Below are 27354 nucleotides of genomic sequence, written 5' to 3'. Positions count from 1 at the left end.
CGCAGTGCAGTTGTCTCCACCAGACCAGGGATACCCAGGGTACCCCCACCCTTGCATTGCCTTGGTCTGCTCTTTCCTCCCGTGCCATGCGAGGTAGCGATGGGACAGGAAACACAAACTATGGGCTGTAAAGCAGGTTTTGTGGGGTTTTTTGACTTTTCAAATTAAATGAGACAGTCCAGGTTTGTTGGGGAAATCCAATTTAGAACAGGGTTTTTCAGTGGTGACTCAGAGCTGAATTATTTCTAAACAGTGAAAAACATTATGCCCTGCAACTCATAGAAGGTAAGTAACTAAAATGTTATGCATACTGGAATGTGTTGTCTCTGGCACTAAAAAAATTTTGCATCTGAAATGGTATCAATGAATGCTAGAGGCTGCAATTCTGCTTCTATTTTGAACTGTACAACTCCAGAGAGGTTGCTCTTAGCTGTAAGCCATAATTTTTTGATTAAGAGTTTGCTTTGTTTCTGTTTTATATCCTACTACTGTTAACTCTTTGGGGCCCATTCTGCTCTCTATTGAAGTTAATTAGGATTTTCACATTGAGTTCAGAGGAAGCAAGACTTGACCTTTATTGAATGTCAATTGGAAATGGAAGCCAAGCTTGTGTTCTGGATACTATTATTCTATTTGCTGTTGGGGACTATGCCCGAGTTGTATGAGTACTAAAAACTTGGCAGGAATATACCCTAATAGATTACTTTTTGACTCTAGGAGGAGTTCAGTGAATATTATTACAATTCTAGCACTAGCCTTTTTGCCTCTGGCTTCAAATCGGTGCCTGACTCTCTGTGGGCATCAGTATGAGACCTGGAGACCTTAGGCAGCTGGGTAAAATAGTCTCAGTTCTGTAAACTAGCACTAGACTTCCTGCAACTTGGAAATGTGCCAGAGAGGAGGCAATGCTGCTACCTGGTGAGCAGGGGAAGCATGATAGCCTGTGATAGCCTGTGCATAGAGCTAATGTTCAGCCTGGTAGAAACAGCTCTTCTAAAGCTATGCATCCACATTTTGGCTTTACTCTCTGCTTCATCAGTAAAGATAGTAGCTTAAAAGTCCCCTTTGCTGGAGCACCAGCCTTATGGACAATCTGAATTCAGAAGCTCCTGCTTTGTTGAACAAACACAGGTAAGGAGGTTTAGAGGGATCCAAGGAAACTCTAAAGACTATGAAATTAAATTAATTTTACTATTTTGGTAGCACAAGAAATATGCAGATGTAGGCAAAATAACAAATATGTCTACATGTATTTCTTTTTCTTGGATCCTTCACTGAGCTTGAACACTTTTTTTACTGAAGTACCAAGGAATCCCTGTTTTTGCTTCTTCTCTTCCAGATCAAAGATGCTTCTTCAGGTGAATCCAGGTTATTTCTTCCTCACTAAATTACAATGTCTGTAACATAAGATGTCTCAGAATGTGGCACAGTGATGCAGAAAGGCCAGTGAGAACAAACAGAAATGTTATAACAAGCAGAGGGAGTATTGCTTTATCCTCTTCCTCCCCACCATTACCTCTCATTTCCTCCCTGCCTCCTCAGTGCTGGTCGTCCAGTTGTGTCAGCACTCGTCAGCTGTGCCAGATGCCTTGGCTCAAACCCCAAACCAACCTGAAGGGACTTGAACCCATTTCAGACACTTTCTGGGAAAACGCTCAGAAACTTTTCCTGGGTAGACCTCTCTTATGGATACTTGATTTAGACTAAAGAGGCAAGACAGTATTTGACTCTAGAGAATGGCTGTTAAGGTACTTGGATGACAGGGCAAGGAAACATGGCATCCAAAGCCTCCTTCAGGGCAAGGTTAGCTCCTTCACTGTATATGAAGGGCACAATTTGAGAAGCAGAAACTGGGATGCTCAGAAATGCATGCCCAGAAAATTTATACTTATGCATGCAGAGCACTTTACTCTTGGATACTTATGTGGTGCTGAGTGAGGGCTTTGAGAATCTAAATTTTGGACTTTACCACCTAAAGCAGTACTTAGGCAGCAGCTAGGTATTTAGTTCACTCTGTGGATAAAGTCCATAAGGAACTAAACTTGGTGTTGCGGAGTTTGGGGTTGAGGTTATAGGGAGCGCTGTATTCTAAATTTGAACTAAAATACTTTCTAACTTTGCCACCAAACATAAAACCCCAAATCTATGTTAGGCTTGAAACACTTCATATGTAATGTGAAGCCACAGGAGATTTATTTTTTCTTTTGGAATGTTTGAGGCAGATCATCTGAGTCTTTTGGATTTAAAATGCAGAGAAAAACAGACACTTTTCTGACTTGTAAAAATACACTCTAAAGAGAGGAAAGTCAATAGGTTCAGGACAAACTCAGTGACCCTGTACAAAGGACAAGGAGATCCTGACAGCCAGTCTAGCCAGTAGCACTACACTGGATAGTCTGAAGACAGTGTGTACAAGGTGCCTTAAAACAAAACCTCTTCTTCTAGGGCCTGCTTTGCAGTCAACAAACCTTCTTGACCAGGAGTAGCTCCACTTTGTGGGGAATATGTTTTCAGTTTATGGGCACATTGCTATTTTTCTTTTGGCAGGTCTCCCATTCTTGCCTCACCACATTGCTTCATACCTGTCAGCTTCTCTTTGTACCTGGGTGCCCTCCACTGCTCCTTGGTCATCTTGACCAGATGTCATCTCTGTTTAAATGGTGGCAGACAGCCAGGGAATGCTCCTTTGCAAAACCAGAAAAAATAGTGAATTCACAGCCAACACAATAACCCTACATGAACATCTTTGGAGAGCCTGGAGTTGGTTGCCCTCTTCCAAAACTGGCATGTTCAGTCCTGTCTGCAAGAGAGTCACCAAAATCCTAGTGCACACCTCAGGGCAGTCAGTGGAAAGGGCGCTGCTGCCTGTGAGTCAAGGCAGAAGAACGTGGTGGGTAAGTACCTGAGATCTGGGGACCAGCATGCAAACCCCAGGCAACCTACAAACAGGAGCAGTAATAAATACGCCCTGCACTGCCATCCAACTGCAGAGGGAGATGTGCACTGAAATGCTTGCTTAGTTTGGAAAGAGCTGAGCGCTTTTCTTTTTCTGCTTGGCCAATCTTTAAAATGTTAATTTCCCTGTGATATCAAATCCCATAATCATCGGTCACCCAGATAATCTTGATAATTTGCTTTCCGGAGTTATTTCCCTTTCTTTCTCTCTCTCACCCTGTTATGATTCCCTTCAAGAAATGGGAACCAGAGAAGCCAGAAAGTTCAGTGCGTTTCATGTCAGGCATGTTTATTGTAGCAGAACAATTACCACAGAATCCTATTAGTTTTACAGTGTGTTTTTATGCTAATTTGAAGGTACTAGATGAAAGTGTAGTGCAATGATAGCACTCCAATTTGACATGGGTTATGAAGGGCAAAATTGCTCACTAGGAACTACCCTTTGAGTCCCAGCTCACACCACCCAGCTCAGTAGTAGTATTTCTCTTCCTCTCACCTTCTCCTTGCCTTTTGGAGTCCAACCATCTTCGTGTGCCAAAGATCTGCACTGGGCTGACACTGCGAGAGCAGGGGGACAGCTGGGAAGTGTGGTGAGGGCAATTGCTTGCTGGCTGAATGCTGCCACCTAACAACAAAGTGCTCTGCTCCCATGTCAAGGATTATACAAGGTAGGAAGTGTTTTCAAAGCCTCCTCCTGTCCTGAAGCAAACCTCAGAAGAAAAGGGGAACTGCCACCTCAAAAGGAAGGAAGAAAATTAGCATTTTATCAATGGCTGGGTTAATTTTCTCTGACTCCATCTATTTTCAAAGCAGTTGGTCTAAACTATCCCTATACAGCCACTGGAGAAAGACTGGCACATCCAGAGACCTCAGGATCTTGTCCCTGTTAGAGACTTCTCTTAGGATGGGAAGCCACACTAAGCAAAACCACTCTGAGTCGAGGTCTGCTCACTTTCCTCTCCTGGCTCCTCAGTTTGCCATGTGATCAAAACCTCCAGGAAGCTGCTGCCAAAGTCTACCCGCCTGCACAGCCACAAACGTGCTCATATTAATCATTACCCTTGTCACAGTCATGGCATTTGTACTGAGCAGATCAGAGCATGGCACGAAGGCTGAGTCCCACACACACTTTCCTCGGTGACAAAGCCCATTTTAGAGTGGTTCTGGCTGTCCTTTCCCACTGACTGCCACTGAAACAGATCCAGTGTGTATTGAAATAACATCATTTTTGTCTATTAAAATACACAGTTTTAATCTTCTCTTTCATTTTACAATATTAGGGCCCACTTTCTATCTCATACCTAGGCTCCCAAGGTTGAAAGGGCAGGCCTTGAATTCACATGATCCTTGAGTAAAAGGGTTAAACAATGAGAACCCCTCTCCTGTAATCTGGGTGGCAAAACACTGGGTCAGGGTGGCAAAAACCCAACACTGGCTTGTTTTATGAGAAGATTTGATCCACGTCAGTCATGGAAGCTCTGTTTTCACTTGATCCAGGCACTGCACAAGTGGTCAGATTATACAACCTCTTGCAATCCCTTCCAGTTCTCCTTTTTTCCAAATAGCATCTGTAAACTAATGCAGTGCTATCCAGCCTGAAAAATAGGAAGCCTGGCTATGGTTGCTGTGCAACTGAGGTAGTGAGGTCCTTAGGTAGTGACTGATAAGCAGCTGGATTTCAGATTAAATTGTATGTCTGTAGTCCATTAAAGGGCCAACACAGATCTACACAAGGTACTTGTGGTGTTCTACCGAGAGGCCGTGCAGATCAGGAAATGTCCACGTACATTATTTAGGCATGAACAGCATAAACTGAACATGCAACACTGCGTGCAAGTGGAGCTCTCAGATGTGTCTTGTGTATAGATGAAGTAATCCACCAGCTGAGAAGATGCATAACAGAGGATGGTAACAAAACCCAAATGCACACGCCTGTAAAAGAACTGACTGCATATATATATAAAGGGATGTAGTTTGGATTTTTTTCTGGTTCAGTTAAGAACCTCGTCTCTTCTTTAGGTGTTTGATCAGATTTAGCTCCCCATCTACCCGGGAGCTACGTGGGTAGGTCGGGAGCTGTAACTGTGTGATGAATCCAGTGCTGGGCTTTATGGTTGGGAAAGGTTTAATCCCTATTAGGGCTTAATTCCTTAATCCGTAAAGAAAGGAGGATTAGGAACAGAGTCTGGAGCATCCGTGGTTCTGGGTGAGCAGCTGTCCTCAGGAGTGCAGTTGCATGGTGGGTTTCCCAAGGCTCTGAAAGTGGTCAGGAGGCAGGGCAGCCAGAGGGAGGGCGGCCAAAGGTGGCAGGCTCTGCTCTTCTGGACTTAGCCAAAGTCTCTGAATATTTTGACTCCTTGCTCAGTTGGGCCCAAGTTATTCGTTTAATGGCTATCCACAAATGTTTGCACAAAAGGCTGGGTTGCCTGCTTGCGCAAACTTTTTGGAATAGTTAATCTTCAGTCAGTAAATCATGGTTTGGGAGCAGAAATAAAATAGTGACTAGCAAATAAGCAGTGACACAGAGCTCTCCTCAGCTGTGCCAGAAGATGAGCTGAAACCTGCATGTTCTCCTGTGGCCATGGTGGGTATGGGCAGATCATCTCCTACCTCCTGGTCTGTGACACAGCTCCTCCTGGTCATGTTCAGGCACGGTAACATTTTCTTACATGGGCGGATAACCGTTGCAGCTATAATTACAGATAGTAAACTCATTAGAAAAGATAAAGTCTTTTGGTGAGTGACTCATGAACAGGAAAAAGGACACAGCTTGTCAAAGGCATCCACAACAAATGGCTAACTCTGTTCTTTCCTCTGGTTCAGTAAGGCTGTGATTTGCAGCTCCTGCGCTGCACTTGGGCTCAGTAGCGATTCAACTGCAGAAGCTCAGCTCAAGGGATAATGTCAGAAAATTGTAACCTGGGAAAAGATCCCTCAAACAACACTGTCAGGCATTGTGGTGCTGGTCTTTGTCCCTCCGCATTGATGTGTTTACACTGGAATGGAAAGGTAAAATAATATTCAGTTTGTAAACAGATCATCAGTAAAATATCCTTTGTTAATATTAATAAATAGCTTGCTTAAGAAAAACCCCCGAGTCCCTGTGGTAGGTATTAGCCTTTGGTTTCCAGTTACTCAACCTCTTTACAAGTCTTAGAGATCTCATAAACTTTGAATGTTGTAGTAAAAATATTTATAGGGTAAGTCAAAGAAAAACATAAAATTGCATTCAAGTTTTGACAGGAGTAAAACTACTTATCCTGCTTATTTTTTATTATAGAAAACTGGATGCTGTGACCTCACTAAAAAATGATAGCTATTTCAGCAGAAAGGTTGGAAAGGATTTTGTGCATGTTAGTATTTCCTTTCTGAAGTACTAATATTTACCTTGGGAAACTCTTAAGTGCTTAATTGGAAAAGACAGACAAGAGTTGCTTGTGGTGTCACAGGCTATTTATGGAGTCACAACAAAACTCTGCATGATAATTCCAGATGATACTTCAGATGATACTTCAGTCAGAAGCTACGTTGACCTGCATTTTCAATGCTTTAAGATTTGGGCTTGGTAAAGGCTAGATCCACCATGAACACCTGAGTTCCACCTCAAGTGCTTCAACTCAACAGTCAGATCCTAGAAAACCCACTTTCAACTTTGTCCAATCCCGTAGATGCCTAAAGCCCCTACAGCACCTCCATTTCCACTGGCACCCCACCCTGATCCAGACATCACAGGCTGCAGGGCACTCCAGATAAGCCTTTGCCTACCTGGCCACCGCCTTATCTTGCTTGTGAAGCATGAGCCAGCTGGCAGGCTTGGAGCATGCTTGCTGCCTCAAACTTTGCATGGCAAACAGCACAGGCCACGATTTCCAGGACTGGGCTGCCTGCCTGCCGCTCTGTACTGTATCTACCTGGACTGGGAAAGGGAGACCTGCTTTTAAATTCTCACCTGGTTTCAGGTCCTCTCAGATCCTAGGGAAGTGTTTGAGACAATCTGAGATGTGTTTTCCTCCATCTCGTTGTTGACTTGGTTCTATGTTGTAGTAATAGATACTTTGGGGGGCTGTAAGTGAGAGACACTAATTAACCTCTAGGTTGTAAAGATACTTACATAAGGTATGGAAAAGGTGCGGTTAAGTCAGACCCAGGCTGAAAGAAATAAAGGATGCTAGGTTCCTATTCTCTGGTAGCCAAGTTCTTTAGGAGACCTGACAGTGAACATCCTACATCATTCTAGCTTAAAAATTCAGGCCTAAATCCCGTAAAAGTTTGGTCTGGGCTGAGAAGAGAAGCAGAAAAAGGTCTGCAAATGCTTTGCTTAAAATGTCTGTGTTAACGGTGAGGATTTCTATTCTGCAAGAGACTCTGTCCAGTTGAGAAGCTGCTTGATGGGGACAGGGACAGCCGAATCACAGCTCCTGAAAAGCAAGTGTCACATAGCGCACCTAGTACAAGTCTAAGCACTAAATTATCAAGTGACCTGAGCTGCTGTTTAGGCACTAAAACAAGTGGCTGGGTTTTTTTTAAGATCTGAAGTGAAAAATTTGATCGTCGCATGCCAGAGCACTTGGGCTGGTGGCACCTCTGATCATCCAGCTTTCACCTGGCCTCCTCCATGGGAGAGCAGCTGAGCAGCTGCTGGAAAAATCTTTTAACAAGCATTTTCAACAAGAAATTCCTTTTTATCACTTTCCTGATGAAGATTGATTCTTCTCCCTCAGCAGCAGGGTTTCAGTGATGGCTCATGGTGGGCAGGCTGCAAGGCACCTCTTCCCTGGACTGAGAGCTGAGGGCCAGGCACCTGCTGCAATGGGAATCTCCCAGGATATCCTCTCCTGTAAAAAATGTTGCATTCCTGATTAATCCTAGGTTTTGGATTAAAAATTATGTAATAAAAAGTGAAGTTTTCTTTGGGGCAAACACTAAAAAAACCCTTCTCTTTAGCCTCGGCAATGCATGCCTGTGTTGCTCTGCAAACTGGGCTGCGAGCTCAGCTCCCCTGCAGGGAGCCCGGCAGAGGGGTTTGCTCAGCCTAGCTGGGAGAGGGGTGAGGTGGCAGCTCATATTGCTGTATTTAACACCCACAGCTCTGACAGAGTTAACACACACCTGGAGCTTTTTATTGCTATTATAAAATGAGAGTTTAGTTGACTTACTGTCCCACCATATTTAGGCAGAAAATATCCAAAGGATTCAAGACTACAAGCCAAAAACTTAAAAAAAAAAAAAGGTGCTATAATAATAAGTCCCTGTCTCTGTTTTGAGACCTCTTTTTTCATTAGGAGGTGACCAATATATGACTGTCCTTTCTCCTCCTTTGTCTTTTGTAGATGAGGCATTATGACTTCTCTTAGGGATGGGTTTTATGGGTAACAATACAGAAATAATTTCATAAGACCTCTCACTTCTTGCAGCACCAGCTACAAGTTACAACATAAAACCACCAAACCCTTGAAGATTATGTGAGAGCTATAGTTTGATGAGCCATTAAATCAGGTAACCATTATTCTGGATATTTCAGTTAAAAAAATGTTTTAATGCTGTCTTTTTACTGCACTGCTTACTTTGCACGATCCTGTTTTTAATCAGCTCCCTCGGTAAGAACCATGGATAAATACCACCTTCACATGTGCGCACAAGTTCTGAACTTTGAACGAATGCAGTATGTTAATACATATTAATCTGTTTACTTACTTAGCCTGTGTCTGGTCACAGCCAATAAATCCACAAATCCAGGCGCTGCTGATTGTACAGTGGGCATGTAAGCACACAGTACACAAAGAAAAACCTGGAAATTTGTCAGCTCATGCTGACCGACCTTCGTAAAATGGGATGGTGCATATGCTGAAGATGTGCCTTCAGAGGTGCACTGCTGTTTACCACGTGCTGGTAGCTTGTTTGGTTTTGCACACATTGCAGAGCAGGATGCTGCTCTCACCTCAAGGATGCGATCCTGAATTCACTGACTTGCTGGATGTTCCCTATGAGCACAGCCTCACTGAGTGCACCCAAGTCTCATGCAAGACTTCAAACCAGGTATTATGGGGGGCTTTTATGTAATTCCCCCCCCCCCTTGATAGAACCTGAAAGGCGTTGTGTAAGACTCATGTACTTTACATGTGCACAAAATTGGTTTCTTTGTAGGATGGACACATAGATGTTAATTAGGTACAAAGATATTGTGCAACCTCACCAGGGAGGCATGCGGTACTGCCTTGCTTTGGGTGTGTTAGTGCTGAGCTTGATGTTGTAATGACTGTGTGCCTCATTTGAGGGCTTAGGGGTAACTGGCCTCCAGGGATATTGCACTTTGAGTTTGAACTGCATACTAAAATCATCTGACTTTTTGTTTGGAAAGAGAAAAAAAATCTTTGCTGTATTTTATGTCACCTTCTGAATGGGACAAAAGGCTGAGAGGGAGAATCCAGGTACAGGTTCCTCTTGGCACAATCTCCCCGCCTCTCCCCCGTGGTTGTCTTTGATATCAAGGCTCACCAGCACACAGCTCTGGGACAGAGCCTTCTGGAGTAAAGCTGTGCCTTAATTTGACTGAAAAAGTGCTACTAGTTGAGGGCTTGGGCGACGTGGGTCTCCTCCCCTCCCTGAGCTCTGCTTTCTATAAGCGCCTCTGGAGCTTGCTCCATGTAGTGTACTGGGGGTCCAGTAACACTTTAGTGAAGACAGATGTTAACGCTGAGTGAGCAGAAGCTAACAGACTCGCAGAGCAACCTTGGCAGCTCGCCCCATTTTTCAGATTTCAATGCACCTACAAAAACTTAAAAAAAAACAGAAGAAAGCCCTCTCTACATTTTGGCCTAGAGCAAACTCTGGTGTAAGTAGTTCATCAAGACACACTCTCTTTAGCTCCTTAAACACACAGCTAGATCAAAATAAAGTATGAAGAGCATAAAGTAACTCACAGACACCGTTTATTAACACTGAGGCCTGCTGCAGGAAGAAAGTGACCTAGTAAATATCTCCCTGAGTAGTAAAATAGCTGCTGTAAGGAGTTATAAGAACTTTTGTGAGCTGTAATTCCCTAAGGAAAAAAAAAAAAAGAGAGGTTTTTACAATCTTTCATCTCTGCTTGAAAGCAGAAATAAAAAGCCTGCCCCTAAACTACTAGCTGCTTGTGAGCAGCCTGCTAATAATGTCATCTTCTGTCTGGTCTTAAAGGAAAAGGAGAGATATGGAAAGAAAACAAACCCACAAACAGCGCTGGTCAGCTTTATGAGTGCTACAACTTCAAAGACTGGAAGAAACGCTCCGCAGACTGGCTGTTTTGAGAATCAAGAGTTCAGGAGCGTTATTACAGAAAATTCTGCATGAGAAACTTAACAGTCCCTGATAATACTACAAATGGATATCTTGCACTGGCAGTCCTGCATGTAACAAACCTACTCTGGCTCTGAGGAAAAGCCAACAGTATAAGCCTACTTATTTTTTGCTTGTATATGTTGTATTTTAACCAAGTGTATTTTACGCAAGGCTGCAGTGTGGTGATGTGTGCAAATACCATCCCCTTTTTACTGGTGACTAAACTGAGATGGAGGGGGAGTGCAGCCAAAATTTTCATAAGCAATCTTAGGTTTGGGATCCTTCCATCTGGGTTGCTGAGTGTGAGATACACAGACATGTCTATTGGGGTGCTCCAAATCAGTGTGATGGAAGATTTGGAGGGTACTGCCCTGTCCTGAGTGGATGCTCTATGTAGAAAGGAGGAAAGAATTACAGGATGTTATGGGGAAACAGATTTCGTAATCCAAGTGGTCTCCTCATTAAAATATCCATTCTCTGTTTTGCAAACAAGCAGGACTGTGGCAGTTTAGTCCTTTTGGTTTGCTTTTTTATTCTTGCAAAGCGTAATGCATTAGTTTTATGTGGCACATGCAGTACTTCTGGCAGTGTAAGAATAATGTAGATGTGTAAGTTCCTTAGACACTCTGAGATCTTTATCAACACTGAGCAGGAAAACCAAGGCAGAAAATTTATGCTGAGCTATGTCCAATTAAATGTATTCTTGCTTATCCTCTCTGTGTACCCATTTTTTTTCCCCATGGCAACTGCTGATCTGAGTTTAGCTGCACAGTGTCTAAGAACGTTTACAGCAAATGTTCTAGCAATCAGAAACGTGATCATCCTCAAAGGATTTAGGACAGTAAAGGGAATGCATATCAAAAGAAAAGCTAGAATGATCTCTCCATTTGCCGCACAAACAACAGTGAAATACACTAAAAAGAAATGCAGCAGATGATTACGTGCTAGATGCCAGCACTGTGCTTGCAAATAATGAGTTAACCAGTAAGTTGACTGAAATAAATGTGCATTTTTTTTTTTCTTCTGTGGACAACTGAGTTTCTAACAAGAACCACGTCTGTAATAAAAGTTATGATGTCTCTAGCAGGAACTGGTAGTGCAAATCAAACATACCATTAGCTTGTCAGGCTCAGCCAAGTGAAATAACAAGCAGCTGGGTAGTGCTGTACACTGAAATGGAAAACTGTTGCCCCTTAACAGAAGATTTCCTCAGAGAAAATTAAGCATGAGGGGCAGCGACAGACCTGGTTATTCATGAGCATGGTGTCACAGGCAGGTCAGTGGAAGGACCTTACTTAAACCATCATTCTGGTTCAGGAAACGCTGCCCGACTCCTGAAGTTCGCGGAGCAAACCTTCCCCAACACCTCGATGAGTAAATCAGGGTAGTGGAGAAGTGCCTGGCACCAGGGAAAATGGAGAAGGAAGGTGCAGCATGTGACTTCCCATCTGACTGGCCACGCTTGGCCATGAGACTCAAGTGCTTTCAGCTCTGAGGAGATGGAGGGGAGGATGGAGTGTGCCTGGGTAAGGGGGGAAAGGGGATCTCTTCTTGTTTCTAAGGGTACTGAAGAATAAACCTGGAAAGTGAAATGTTTCCCTATGGCAGACAAAGAATTGGATGCAGACTGCACTGGGCTAGATGAGCTTTGTACTTTGGGCTTTCAGCTAAACCCAAACTGTTTGTGTTGTCGCATGCTCTTTTACAAGCTTTTGGCTGATGGAGCCTGGGTGGCAGAGTGGAAAGTTGTTTGGGAGGTTTGCGTAGCCGTGTGTGTGTTCTGCGGCCCTGAAGCCAGACATTGTTTATTGAGTCCTGCAAGGGATCCTGGTAATCGCAGCTGATTTGCAAAAGCATATCTGTTGCCCATGTGTATCAAATAGATTGCAGTATTTGTGTACAAATCACAGACTTGATATTGATCCTGCAGCTCGCGGCCAACTGAGAGCATTTTTACGCTTGTCTGGAGGGAGGTACTGCTATTAAGCCACGGTACTCCATTTCCAAAAAATTTCTGCTGCCCCTGCAAAGGTTCACCCAGCTTTCAAATGCAGGTCCGTGTCTAGCAGCTCCTTCCCGTTGAATTCCAGCCTACGAAATGTCCACAGACATCTCCTCATCACAGCCACCCTCCCGGCCTGCCGAGATCCCGGGTTCCTCACCTGGGTCATGAAAGCCCCATATCCACTTTCAGGCCAGTGGTCGTACAGGAGAAGGTTGGGCTGCACTTGCCAGAAGCCAGCTCTCGAGAGAGGGAATTTTAAAGGAGGTAAATGTGTTTTTTATGGTCCGAGTGCTGTCGGTTCCCATCATTTCTCGATGCTGGAATATGCCCAAGTCTGAATAGAAAATGAAGGAAACGGCATTTTGACCAAAAAGCTTTCTTTTCACAGAGCAATGCTAAACCACTTCTATGTGCCCGTGGTACATGTAGGCACTGCTTTCACCGGTGACATGTCTAACCCAAACCCAAGGGAGTGTGACAGCATCTCTCCTGAAGAGGAACTGCCAGGCTATTTCCGGGTTGGCAAAGGTCCCCCCCAGTTACTGCCAGGCACTCGAGCTCTCAGTCTCCTGGGGGGCAATACAGGCCTCGCAGGCTCAGCCCCGACTGACCCTGCCCAGGGCAATTTTTGAGCTCCAAATTTTCAGAATAAAATCTAAAGTGTAAAAGGCATAGTGAGCTTTTTTCCCAGCTCTAATAACTAGAATTGGTTAGAAAAATGCTACAAGTATATTACAAAAAAGGTCTCCAAATGCTTTTCTTGCAAGTCTTTCCATTTTTTTGATTTAAAAATACAGTTGTGTTAATTTTTTCATTCAGTAACAAGAGAGGAAAACTCCCTCTTCCCTTCATCCTTCCCTGCCCTGGGAAAAAGGGAAAAAAGGGAGGGAGGAAGAAAAGAGGGTTGCTGGGATGATAATGACTTGAAATGTTTTTTCTTGAAAAGTTAAAACATTTTGGAAAGAAATTTTCCACATTTCTTCTTGCTTTGAAAGATCCTTTTTAAGAAAAATTCTTTAAACTCCTAGTATTGGCTAACTTTATAAACAAAATTCTTTCCCTGTTTTATTAAGGGAAATAAACAAGGCACAAGTGATGGCTGAAGCAACAATTTCCAAGATGATTGACACATGGGAACTTTTATCTTTTCAACTATAAACTTTGATTGGTTTTGGTCCCCCCTGCCTCACTTCCTCCTTTCCTCTTTCTAAAAATTATTGCCTTTCAGTTTGTTTTAATGGTGTTTATGTAATGTCATAAATATTCTTGTTTAGAACTGTAATTATTCCCTACGATTAATTCTGTTCATTCTAAGAAGTTGTGCAAGTTTTTCACTGGAGGGTATGTCTTTTATGTTCATGTGTTTCTCCATGTAAAATGCAATGTGTCCATTACTAAAGCCGTGCCTGGGAAGGCAGGGTTAATGCTTTTCCTTTTTCCCGTGGCAATGTTTGGAAGCATTTTTGTGGAGTGTTTAGTATCATTCCTCTTCGGGTTGGGATTAAGGTAATTGACAGGGCGTTGGGCCAGGGGTCCTTTAGCTGTCCAACCTCAGCTGCATGGGGTGGAAGCATGCCATGGCCAAAGTCACTTCCTTTCTCTTTCTTTTATATCCCATTAGTCTGCCTGTGTTTTCGATTTCAGAGGAATTCCTATAAATACATCGACTGTAGCTGCTAATTGTGGGTAAAACATCAACTATGTAGAGGCGGCGGGAGTTTTCCCAAAATAAGGACTACTGCACTCAGCCCTCTGTATTCTCCAAAATGTATTTGCAGTACGTGGAGATAATGATCAGCATTTTTGTGACAACTGTTCTGTGTTATGTTAGGGCAAACAGTTGAAATCAGACCCGAGATAAGAGGCTGAGTCCCATCCAACACTGAAGAAGTGACTGACAGCGCAAAAAGATGCGTGTACATGGTGCCCAGCACGTTTACCTTTGGTGTTGTGCCTCACGTAATGAGTTAAAAGAAGACGGATAAGCAAGACTTTCATGTCCCAGAGCAAAGGAAAAAAGCTTGGAGGAACTGAGTAAAAGTTACTTTAAAGAATGTATAGAATATGTACTCAAAATACACAGCTTGTCTGCTTCAGTGTACTTATTTCAGACATATTTTTACATGGTATCATTTTTCCTAATGTCTTAGCAGCTTGAAAAGCCTAATCTTCTGGAAATGTTTGGCTGACATCCTCTTAGATGGTTTCGCAAGCAATCATGTTAATGCCCAGATGAATTGACTGTGATTATTCAGCATAAAATGAAAGAAATTATGCACTATTTGGGGAACTTGCAGAGTTTAATTTTTGTTCAATTCATTTGCAGAAGCCCTCTAGGCAGCTTCTAGCGCCAGCTGGGGAAGGACTTGTAGCAGGGGATCAGCATGCTGTCGTTTAACACCTGAAGGAGGAATAGGCTGGAAGCACAGGGCCCTGCTCTCGGCACTGCAGGAGCCCTGCAGGGACCCCTCAGTCCCCGGAGGAAACCCGTTCGATGCCGTTGGGGGTCCTGCGGTCATGGAGGGGGTCAGCCGGGCCGGTGGGGAGAGGAGAACCTGGTACCTGCAGAAAGGAGAGAGCGTTGGACACAGCTCTTGCTAAGCCAGACCATGGTTTTGCCATACTCATTCAGTTATATCTGTATCTAAAAAAGAAAAGAAGAATGAAAAAGTGACTAGAAATGCAGTTTAAATAAAACAGTCTATAAAAACAGGCAGGAAACCGTTGGGAGACCTCAGTGGAAAATCCCGGAAGGGACGGGTGTCCCCACACGCTCCCTTTCCAGGCCCCCATCGCAGAGCCAGGGATCTTATTAGGTCATGTTTACTGAAGGCGCTTGTTTTCTGTCTTCTGATTCAGCCAGCGACAGGACACGGGGAGGACAAAGCTTGTCCTAAGTGACCACCGATGGAGCCAGCCCTATTCATGGATTAGGGCTGCCATGGAAACTAGGTTTGCAGAGCTCACCACCGCAAACACTGAATGAATGGCCAGGTCAGCACCCAAGATTAAAGGGGAGGGAAGGAGAGGGTTGAGCAACTGTTTGCTGAACTCATTTCAGGAGCTTTCCTGGAATAGTCCAATATTCAAAAAATTGGAATAAAGAGTTTTTAGTTAAAACCAGAGTGAGGATTCCCCTTGTTTGAGAAAAGGGTTGCGTCCTTTGGATGCATTCAAGGAAGGACAGCAGCAGACCTGAGCTAAGTATTGATTTAACTTCAGAATAACCTTAAAAGACCTAAAAGAAGTTTAATGATCAGCCATATGCTGAAAATGAGTCCCAGAGGGCTTATCATTTAATGTAATGATTTACACAACATGTTATCAGCCACTAGATTAGGAGTTCTACTTGTGATTCTGATTTTAATCATTGTGAGACAAAACTCATATCCAGGTTTTGACTGTACGGATCTAGCAGCTAGCTAATCCTAGATGTGTTAAAAGCGTGATTGACTGTTTCACCACCTGGAAAATAAAACTCCTTTTACAACCTCAAACAATGAAGTTTGCAGCAAAGTATATTTTAACAAGCATCTCTGCTTTTCTTTTTTTTTTTGTATGTGAAATTATATATTTTTCCCCTCCAAGTCCCATGGCTGGGGGATAGCCTGTGATTTGGGAGACCTAGATTTACATCCTACTCTCTTACAGTCTTCCTTATGACCTAGAACAAGTTCCGCTGTCACAGGAGTTCAGAGAAATGTAGGTGTGCTCTCCACAGCCTGGCAGTATCTACCTCAAGGGCTATCTGTATGCTGTGAAATGCTCAGCTGGAAGCTGCGCACCTGGGAACCAGCTCTGCTCTGAAACCCAGCACAGATGCATAGAAAATACCTTAAAAGCCAGGAGTGCAATTCATCACCTCAAACTTTAGACCTGGAGGGAGTAGAGATGGCTAATGTGGTTTTATTAATTTCTCGCTTAAACCATTGCTCTTAGATGCAGCTGTGAACAGCACACTCAGGTTAGAAGAAAAAGCTAGTACATGAAAGCCTGGGAGATAGCGGCAGAGCTCTGGTAGGTGTACCTTCCTAGCCGGATACTGATGTCCTGAATGTTATTACTTGACTGTGTTTTTCAGCCAATTGGGCACCCATTTTGGAGAACTTTTGTTTAAAACTTATGTCCTTAGCATGGGAAATATCAGAAAATACATTATTAAACTCAAAATTGAACCCATGGATCCTTTTCCAGACAGTAAAACATTTTCTGTCTTGGTGGAAGAGACTGTGGTTTGACGTTCTTTGTTCTTCACAAATCCAAATTAACCGGTTCTTTTTATCAGTTATTCCTATTTGCTATGAGGCAGTTGCTTAATACTGTGTTCAAGTGTCTTGCCGAGGTTAAACTGGTTGGTCATTCCCCAAATTTTCCATTTCTGCCTAAGATAGCATGTCAACCTTTCTCTAGTGCTCTGGGGCCTCATAAACCCTCATGAGTTTCTATGGCTCAGCAGTTGTCCTGGGTAAGCTGAAAACTGAATTTCCTCATTCCTTTCTTGTGTTGGTCTTAAGTAGAGAAGTCTGAGGGTTTAAAACTCTGCTGAATGAAAAAACTGAAGTAGGGGAGAAGTGCTGGAAATCAGTGGAAGTCAATGGCAAAACCTTCACAGTTTTTATTGGTAGGGAGACCTGGATCCATGGGCATAAAGAAGAGGGACAGATTGTGGGTTATGTAAAACCAGGCACTAGCAGTAAACACAAGAAAACATCCAACTCTCGTACAATGCCCTCTAAATTATCTGTTTGTAGCAGCACACTGCAGAAATATGAATGAAAAGAAGGGAAACTGCAAAGGTTTGATCTCCTAGTGTTAATGTAGGAGCAACTGGAGCCATCTGTGCAAATGTAAATTTGTAGGTTCTGCGTGGGCATGCTCATCCCTGCAGAGCTGCAGTGGGATCTCGCTTCACATGCACACATGCAAACCTCAGGCACCCTTGTTGCTCTGGTTTGCCTGGGAGAAGTGACCTGAACATTTGTTTTCTTTTGTTCAGATCCAAAGGGATCTGAACAAAATTTCTCTCTCAGCCTGTGGCTCAATGTGTAAAACTCCACGTGTGTGCATCTGGCTCACTCTGGCTGGGATGCCTCAAAGCTGCCTTTTCTGCTTATAAAAATGTTAATAGTTTCTTGCTAAATACACTAAAGAGGTTCCTTAGATCCTCATTTACATATATTTTGTATTGTCCATGTTTTTGCTTTTCATGGTTTATTCTTCCCTCCCACAACTTGCCACTATCCCCTTCATTAACCCGCCTAACTAAAAGCTGACATTTTCTGATTTATTGTTCCAAGTCCTCTTAAAGTGGCCAGTCAGAAGAATAGCTGTGCGCCTGTTTGGCTAAAGGAAGACATTTAATACCAAATTTTGTCTTTCCTGTGCTTAAAAATATTTTTTCCTCTGCCCTCAGTAAGAGATGAAAAGATGACCCTGCAGAGCAAAAGTGTCCATTAAATCAGCCACTGGAGAGGAGGCAGGCTGGGTTTTTCATTTGAGTTTATTTTGGTTTGTGCTTAAATATATTTTGTTAACCTATGTTGGAAAAAAAAAAGGGGGGGGAGTTGCTAAAAGAAGGGCAATTGCGTCCTCCCACTGGAGTTCAGCCTACAAGCTACCCTTTCTTGGGAGCTGGTTTGATTTCCCTTGGATTTTGCTTCTGCAGGCAGGGTGTTTTATCTGCCTTTTAGCCTCTGACCCAGAGGTGTGACCTTTCCACTTTTATCTCTTTCAGAGTAAGCCTGCGCCCTGTCAAAGTTCCCTGAGAGACTAATGGTAAATGCAGAGCAAGAAGGGTCATTCTGACATACGGAGGACAGAGCGCTGTGGTGGGTGATGGTGAGGTGCCTCCAGGCTGCTCTCCAGGACAGGTACCTGAGGTCGTGCAGCCTGAGCAGCCGTCTCTGCCGGAGCCCCTGACACCAAGCAGCAATGACAGCCTGAGTGCAGGCAACCGAGAGCTAATCCCTGCTAACCCCATCTTTGCCTCCCACCCTAGCAATGCAGCAGCAATAAATAAAGGCATAATCAGTTTCAGGACAGATGCTTGCTTATCTCCTTTTGTTTAAAGCAAACAGATTTAGTCCTGGTATAAAACGACTCATGGAAATAATATTCAGCTTTTAGTATTAGCCTTTATGTTTTTTAACTCTGCCCCCTTTCTATAGAGAAATCTTTTCTGTGTCCTTGAATGCAAGATGCATTGAGCTTTAAAAATGTACGTTCAGTTCTTGTATTTTACAGATCCACAAAACCTGGGTTCTGGGATGCCTTACAGCAGCAATGTCAGCAACAGCATCTCTGAAACTGCCCAAAGAGGACAGGGAAAATCAGCACAAGAAAAATGTATCTGTGATGCAGAGCTGCCTGGGAGGTCTCCCACCAGGATCCTTCCTGATGCTGGAGCAGGAAGAGAAGCTGCATAAGTGATATGACTGAGTTTCCCCTTCGTGGTGCTGGTACCTGTTTCAGAGCCTTGGCAGTGGCTGCTGCGATGGGTCCTGCTTGTCCTGCTCGAGCACCAAGGGAGGGCAACCATGCAGAAGCTGCGGAGGCTCTCACCCTGCCTCAGGCTACTTCGTGATGCATCAGTATGCCTGGAACAAGCACTCCTTCAGGCTGCTTTATTTCCTGACCTCAGCAGAGAAGAGGGAAAGGAGAAGGTGAATAACAGCTACACGCTGTGGGATTCCCTCCTTCTGTTTTGGAAAAGAAAGTGCAGAAGGGAGTCAGAGAGCCAGGGAAAATGAGTGAGGTGGTTTTTTGTGCTTTTGATTCAAAGCCTGCAGTCTGCCTGCATGGTTCCACTTGGTTCCAGTGGGTGTGAGTTTGGACCAGAGCTTGTTTTGAAAAAAGGGGTGCGAGGGCTGTGCAGAAAATTCCCTTACAAGAGAAGGTCCTGCATCACAGGGAAACTGCTCCACCACACGTTGTGAGGAATGAAGTCTAGCTGGAGATCCCCATTGCAGGGAAGCATGGGGAGGTGACATATTCTGTTAGGGAAAGGGAGAGTTTACAAATATTTGGTTTTTATTAGAAAAATTCCCACAAAAATTTTCTGTGGAAAGGAAGGATTTCTCACAGAAATTCCCCACAAAGAATACAGCTGCTTTCTATAAAAACCTTTCCAGTTTTGAATAGAAACATTTCCATCCAGCTTATCCTAGAGGTGAGGGCTCTGACCCTCAGGTAGCCTCCAGAGAGGGATGTGGATCAGGAGTGCAATCTTTATAGGCATGGCTGGATATAGCTACAAAATGGGGCACAGCATGAGTTCAATATCCTGTAAGAAACACAGGATAACAAAGATTAGGGAGTCCTCCCCTCTCCAGCTCTCTTGTGCCCAAAAGCCACTTTGTGCATGTGCAGTAGCTCTAATGGACCAGAGCCCACCAGAGTAAAACCAGTCACCCGTTAATAACACAGCCCAACAAAACCAAGATGCTTTGTTATAAACAATACTTTTGCTTTTTTCTACAACACAAATGCTCTTAAGCACAAAGGTGGCTTGTACACTCTAAAGCACATGGCTCATTTCTTCATTATATTTCCAGTGTGTGCGCTTTGGTGGAGTCTACTCGTCTGCAACATCTCTGCTCTCCCCCCAGACCAGCTCGCTGCGTGCCGGAGGCTGGTGCTCATCCCAGCTTCCAGTGTGTGCCACATCAGTGGAACATGAATCATGGCTGGTGTTTGGGCTTTGCAGACGAAGTTTCAGATTTCCAGCTCTTCTCTTTGATTGTGACAGTGCTCTTATTTACCTTGCTGTTTTTTACTAAAAAAAAAAAAAATATTAAGGCAGGAAAAAGAAAAGTTCACCCAGAAATAAACTGTGAATGTCTACCTCTCAGTTGTACAGAAAACCCATTCTGCATTTATTTCCTAAAATAACTTTTTTCCAAGAACTTTTTTTTTGCCTGGGAGATAAAAAAAAAAAAAGTTTATTGAAACTCGTGGGCAGACAATCCACTTGGTTCACATTGATGGTCTCCTTCAGGCTAATGGCTGAACTTGGCTTTAAAAAACCACTGCATTATTGTAAGGAGTTTGTCTTGCATGGAAAGCAAATAGTCTTTCAATGCTCAGGATTCGTTGTGGTAACTCATCATAAATCAGTGTAAAGAACAATATCAAACAATAAAATGATATTTTGCCACTGTGGTGGATCTTAAAGTTTTCAAATGTCTGATGTTGATTTTATCAGCTCTTCCCTGGAAGCAAAAAAGCTTCTCAACCTCCCATGGAAGCTGCTCTGCAGGACTGGAGCCAGCTGCGCTATACAATCTCTCCTTCTAGTTTTTTTATCTTCCTTCCCTGGAACTTTCAGAACTTTCTGGAACCACCAGATCACAGTAACTTCTGACAAAGTCTCTAGTGCCACTTCCTCAGAGTAGGATTCGAAGCTAGGTATCCGTTGCTGTTCTCTAGCTGTACATATGTATCTTTATGGTGGGCTGACCCCCAAGCCCACAAACCCACAATCCTCTCCTTCCCCACCAAGTAATTTATTAAAAATAACCAACTCCTGAAACCAAAGTCTCCCATGTATCAGACAAAAGTGGAGAAGGGTCCAGTTTGGGTCTGGAAAAGCCTGGGTACAACTCAGCTCTGCCACATAACCTCTCTGCAAGTAATTATGCTTCTTTGCACCCCACATGTAAAATGGAGATATAAAAATGGTCAGTCACAAAAGTGGTCTCAAGTCTTGCCTCAAAATTTGCCATGTCACTAAACTGTCATGATTTGTTTACCCTCTGAATTTGAGCCTGTGGGATATGAGAATTTGAGCCATTTTAAATCTTTTTTCTGAAACCACTTAGTTAAAAAGATCTCGGGCAACAGGCTTTTGGCAAAACAGGATCGCACAATGAAATTCATGATTGGCTCATGGGACGTCTCTGCCCATCTTCAGGCTTTAAGCTTGACACGTTGTACCTGACAGTGGTGTTAGCTGGGGTTTTGATTTTGGAGGCATTTTTATATGAAGAAAGCCATAACAGACTCTGTTATGCCTGCATGAAAGTGCTTTGCCAGGATGTTATACTTCATTTGGGAATATACCTGTTACCTGTTGGCAAAACAGCTTTAGTTGATGCCCACTGCCTCTTCACCGATAGACTTTACCTACAGCAGTGCACTGGTGAATGGTGAATTTCTTAAAGCAGAGAGGCTCCTCAGATCCGTACTCATTCCAGCTTTGTCAGAGACAAATATTCCAACATCACATGCATTTTTGCAATCCCCATTGCAGACATTTAATTGCAGGATGATTCAGGGCAATTTAAGCAGCCAAATTTCCCTATACAGTCAGAGAGAAGCAGTCTCTCCAAGGGTGTTTCAAAGGACGGCTATTGGCTGCCCAGTGCTAGACAGTATGACTGTCTCCTTCCCAAATAATTCAGCCTCTCACAAGAAAATCATGAATCAGGCTGAAAAATCGCAGGACTTCTTAAAAACAGAAAGGGTAATTTTAGTTGCTTTTCTAAGTGCACTCGTGTCAGGTTTTCAGGCTGCTCCTCTCCAGCCATGAAGGCAACACATCTACTACGTGATCGAGCTCCATGTGGGCTCTTGGTTCCTGACTCTGGGCCTCCTGCATTAAAAAAAGTAATATATAAAGGTAGAAAGGCTCAGAAAACAGCTGATGGAGAGGCCTTCTTGCTTTCCTGCAGGCTGTTCACCTGGCAGCTTGGCAGCTTGTCATCAGGGCTGGCTGGGAAGCCTTGGAGCCACGGCACCAATGGACAAGGACCTCTGGTTTGGAGTCACTCAGGGTCCAATGAGCAGGGACCATGGGACTTGGTCTCCCTGTGGCCATGTCCCCAAAGTTGATAGGAAACAGGATTTTTTTTCATGGAATGGAGGAGAATCTCATTCCTTTCCAGCTTCAAAGGGATCCCACAGGGCCGGATCTTGCAGGGCTCTGTGCACAGATGAGGTGAGATCCAAATACCCGATGCACGCAGAGAACAGTGTCAATTTGGTCTTAGCTTATTGTAATCACAGATTTTCAGCTGCAGTGAGTGCACTACTGCCTTGTTCTTCCTCAAGGCAGGTTTCTGTTCAGTTATGCCAACCACTGCTTGAGGATTGCAGATTGATTTTCCAATCCTGTCCTTGGAAATTTGGTGTCACAGCTTTGGTAATGCTAGTTTGCGATGTTGCCTCTTTTATGCCATATATTCTCTTCTCTTGATGATACTTAGTGTGGTGATTAGCACATGCAGACTGTATTTCCTGGGATATACAGTGATTTCAGGCAAACAAAGGAAAAAAAAAGTGAAAAAGATGGTTCTGGAAATATTCATTCTGTTGCCTAAATGTAAAAGGTGGCAAGAGGCACATGAAATTTTCATTAGCCTGTGGGAGGGACACAAAGATTTGGGTTATAAGGACCTGTTATTATTTCAGATTACATAAGGCTAAAGAGAAATCCTTTATGAGACTTAGGATGTGGTCATCTATTCCTTCCCCAAGCTACAAGCTGTCTCCCTCTTTGATGTGAGTGGATCTGTAACCTGACTTCTGTAACTCCCATCAAACCTCCTTATGATATTGTTCATTCTAATAATGCCACTGATAACACTAAAACCAGTCAGTTCCCTAGGATATAGTGCAATAAATGTTTTATATAGCATCCTCCCTATAAAGTATCCTGAGGAAAACTTGACAATGAGAAGTGGAATAGACAGGAAAAATTTGGGGTACCATAAGTTTCGTATGGGCAGTGGGAGAAAGTTTTGTACATTATAGAAACGTTAAATACAGGCTGAGTCAAGACAAAGAGAGTGAACTGTGGTAGAAGTGGGAAATGTGCAATGAGAAATGGTTCTTTTTCTGATAAGTGGAGAAATGGAGAATATATTTTGAGATTCAGGTTCAGAAAGGTGATAACTGAAGAAGCAAAAGAAGTAGTGGAAGAGCAGATCAGGAAACAGACATGGGGCAGAAGGACTGGAAAAATGTCAGTGTCTGGGGGCTCAGAAGATGAAGCAAGCCTAAGATTTTGAAGATTAAGGAGGACTTTGTCACTGGAGGGGAAACCACCAAACAGGAGCAAAATGTTCTGCTTCCAGCAGGCAGCACTCAGGCAGTGCACCGGACACCCTCCTCTTTGGGATACAGCAAGATAAGAGTGTCTGAGCCCATCTACATCAGGTAACTCACTGAACACACTAACGTGATGGATCTGATCCGGTTCATTTTAGATGGAGGAGGCTCAGGAGACTCAAGATGAGACAAACCAGCTGGCATTTGCTGAATGCGTGACTGCATTGTCCTTCTCTTAAAACTGGATCTTCTCTCACCACAGGAGCTTCTAGCAGTTGCCTTGAAGAGCGTTGAGCAGTCCTCTTGAAGGAAACCCCAAGGTCTTCTCAAGCACACTTTGTTTTACTGCACTGAACACGAAGCTCAGCAGACATGGTTGTGGCAACGTGCTGTAAGACGAAAGAAAAGGTGGCTATCTATGAAAAGCTGTGGCATCTGGGACCCTGTTTCCAAAGTGCAGGCAGCCTCCGAAGCCTGGCCTTATGGGGAAAAAGGCAATCTGAACATTTTACACCCCAGTAGCCTCTCTGCAGCAAACAGGCATGAGCCCATGAGGATTTAAATACAAATGTTTCTGATTCTGACCTGCTTCTAATTCCTTTTGATCCTTAAGACTAATCTTTGTTCTACTCATACATGTGTGGACTGTAGAGCTGCTCTTTTTTGGAGGACTAAACACAGCAGCATTCAGGATGTGTCCTGGGCCCGTCCTCTATTTGATAAGGTACAAAACCATCCTGCTGCCTACTCTGTCAAGGGCTTGTTTCTCTGTGAAAATCCTTTCTCTTAATCCTTGGTTTATGATTGTCTGAGAAAATATTCTAATGAGCACTGAAATGCTGAATGGGGCTTTCCGTCAGAAGGGATGCTGCTGCCGCCCAGATGCTGCAGTCCCTGTGCCGTGCCCTTCTCACACCCTGACTGCTTGATGTCAGGAAATTCTGGCTGAAAGGGGGAGTCTAGTCCTCAGGAGAACAAAACCTGAATCATGAAGTGCTCTTAATCTCATAGTAAATTTAATTTATGTTTTCCTTTTGTCTCACTTAGCTCCTGAAAGTATTCACGTGACCTCTGCCTCTAAACATTGGACACTTCCATTTTCATTCTAGCATCCCCACGTCAAAGACACAATTGAGCTTTCAAGGGAAATCTGAGAAACAGAAGCAAAAGAGATAACAGGGGCTTCTGAAGCAGTGGTGGTGACAGCCCCACCAGCTTCAGTGCATTTGAGTCGTCCCAATTGAGAATTTTTCTCACCTTCACATAAAGGGCTAGTATCTGTTACAGCCACATGTGTCAGCTCTACAGATGCACCCTGTTGATTAGATGAACTTTATGTAGCTGATCTTGGTGGTGTTCAGAAGCCCAGACACAGACAAGATGTTCTTATTATTCATGCCTCCCCTACTCAGGTGCTGTGTATCGCTACTGTAACTCAACCCCTAAAGATTTAGTGCTGAAGACCCGGTCCTGTGTACATCTACCACCAGCTATAATGCTGGTTATTGTAAGCTTCTCCATGGTTGCAATGGGGCTGCCTACAGAGGCAAGCTCTATGTGCCAGTTGGGCCCACTTTAAAACAAAAATGCAGTCAGTAGGAATGGAGAATATGGTAAATATTTTAAAGGATGCTGAGGCTTTTGAAAGGCTGGGGCTAATCATGCTTTCTAGCTGAATGTATGGCTGCTTCTGTTGCAAAACGTTGAAATAGGATAAATTCAGTTATCAGACTGTTATGGTACTTGAATCATAGTGCATCAATATATTTGGAAACAATCCAGAGAAATGGGCTGAGACTGAGATGACAGTGTTCACTGATGGGATCATCTTAGAGAAAGCAAACTTGACTGGCAAAGTGCAGAGGGATCTCACAGTGCTGAGTGACTCGGTAACAAAGTGATAGTTGAACTTTGTAATCCTGACAAGTGAAAAGACATGCACAGGAGGCTGGGTTGTGTAAATAACTGTATAAATAGCTAGTGCAGCGTAGCCAGCAGATTGAAGAAAGTGAGGCTTCCCCTGTACTTATTAGACCACACCTGGAACACTGTGTCCAGTTTTGGGCCCCCAGTATAAGAAAGGCTTTGGTAACTGTGAGCCCAGTGGAGGGCCACCAGGATGGTGGCGGTTGAAGCACCTGCCCTGCAAAGAGAGGCTGGAGATTGGGGCCTGTCTAGCCTGGAGAAGAGATGGCTTTGGCAGTCTTCCAATATCTTGTGGCTTTGAGCAGGCTGTTGGGTTCGACGCCATCCCAAAATCCAACCTGAGTTCTTCTATTATTTGATAATCCTTAGGAAAGTTAGTTCCAGTAAGTATTTTTATTTAAACATCAACTTCATGGATGGGAGCAATCACAAGAAGTAAACAGAACGTTAGGAATCATTAGGCAGGGAGCAGAGAAAAAACAGGAATTATCAACATCAAATAGCATAAATACAAGATGTGCCTGGATCATGAACATCATGTGCAAACGATGGGAGAACTCCCACCGATCAAAAAGGATAGAATAGAACTAGAAAACGTAGGTGGAAGGGAAAGAAGGGTAATTAAAGGCTTGAAAAAGAGACAGCAATCTGTCTATTCTTTTTGGAAAGAAGGTAACAGGGGAGGTATAATATAGTAAATAAAATCATGATTATCACGAGAACATGTGGGGGAACCAGGTGGCAGGTTCAAAACAGTCAAAGTGAACCATATCTGGATTGTAGATAGGATGTCTCAAGAAAGCAGCTGGCTTGTGACTGGATAGGAGAAAAAGGCTGGATTTTATACATGACACGTTGTCAAGTTTTCCACGCAAGTTTTTCAGAAAATGAAGAAAATCTAAATAAGAATACATTACAGCAATACTGCTATTCAAGTGGATCTGGACAATGCATGTATTTAGCAGTTTACAGGTTGATTAAAGAATGGCTTCACCTTCACTTACCGTTAGTCATATCTGTATTCCAGTACAGCTTCCTGGAAATGATAGGTTAAAATTTTATTCTATAAAAATCAAAGGCTTTGCCACAGAACTCAGGACTAATTTATTACTGTATATAGCATATATCTATTTACATGTATATAGCGATGTACCTTCTAAAAGGTGTTTTGCATTTACCTGGTATTGCTATGCATGTATGGGGCAGACGGGGCAGCTGGCCAAGTGGGGTGTTAGCCTGTGGCCATGCTTGCAGGCAAGGGGGCTTGCAGTCCCTCCTGCAGCAGTTGGGGCAGACGCTGTTGCTGCTTTCTTATCAGCGGTACTCAATGTCATGGCTGCCTGATGGAGCTCACATGCCGTCACTGGAAAAGCCAGTGGTGCACATGGAGATGGCTGTGTCACACACATTTGCCCACACCATGAGCAAAGACACTCCCAGTCCCAGCAAATGTAAGCCTAAGTCCTTTGATTGCCAGTGTTTTCCTGCTCTTTATTCATTTGCTCAGGGTTTTCTTTTTCTGTCCACACCAAATCAATTTTTAAGTCCACTCAAAATTTTGTATTTTCTTTTTTTTTCTGAAGATTTCCACTTCATATAATTTAAAAATACTTCCGTGTGAGTTTACTGGCAAATTTTGTCTCCGTATTTTAGAGTAAGCAGTTCAGACCCAGCACTGAAATTTAACTAATATCTTTTTTTCCCCCCTGAAATCCAGCCCAAATTTTCATGTAGTTACCCAGTATACAGTTCACATATTGATTGCATTTTGTTGAAAGTCTTATTAAAATCTCTGATGTGAACAGCCATAAAAACACCCATAAAAGAAACAAAACTGATCTAGGAGGGTTTCATGAAAACCTTTGGTTTCTGATCTACTTGTTTGCTCTCGTATGCCGAATATTCCCAGTTTCATCCAGGACCAGGTTTAGATGGGTTTATAACATGAGAATGTTTTATTACTCACACGTTCCCATTTCTACAGACTGGATTGAATCCAGTCCCCTTTGATGCTATGCCCAACATCAAAACCCCTCAATTTGAAGGTAGATTCTGCTTCTTAACTCAGCACTGAGAAACTTACATTAAAGAAAAAAAAATCA

Source organism: Aptenodytes forsteri, unplaced genomic scaffold (assembly GCF_000699145.1).
Source record: "Aptenodytes forsteri isolate BGI_AS27 unplaced genomic scaffold, ASM69914v1 Scaffold336, whole genome shotgun sequence".
Taxonomy (NCBI): domain Eukaryota; kingdom Metazoa; phylum Chordata; class Aves; order Sphenisciformes; family Spheniscidae; genus Aptenodytes; species Aptenodytes forsteri.
Note: the sequence above shows the minus strand (reverse complement) of the source record.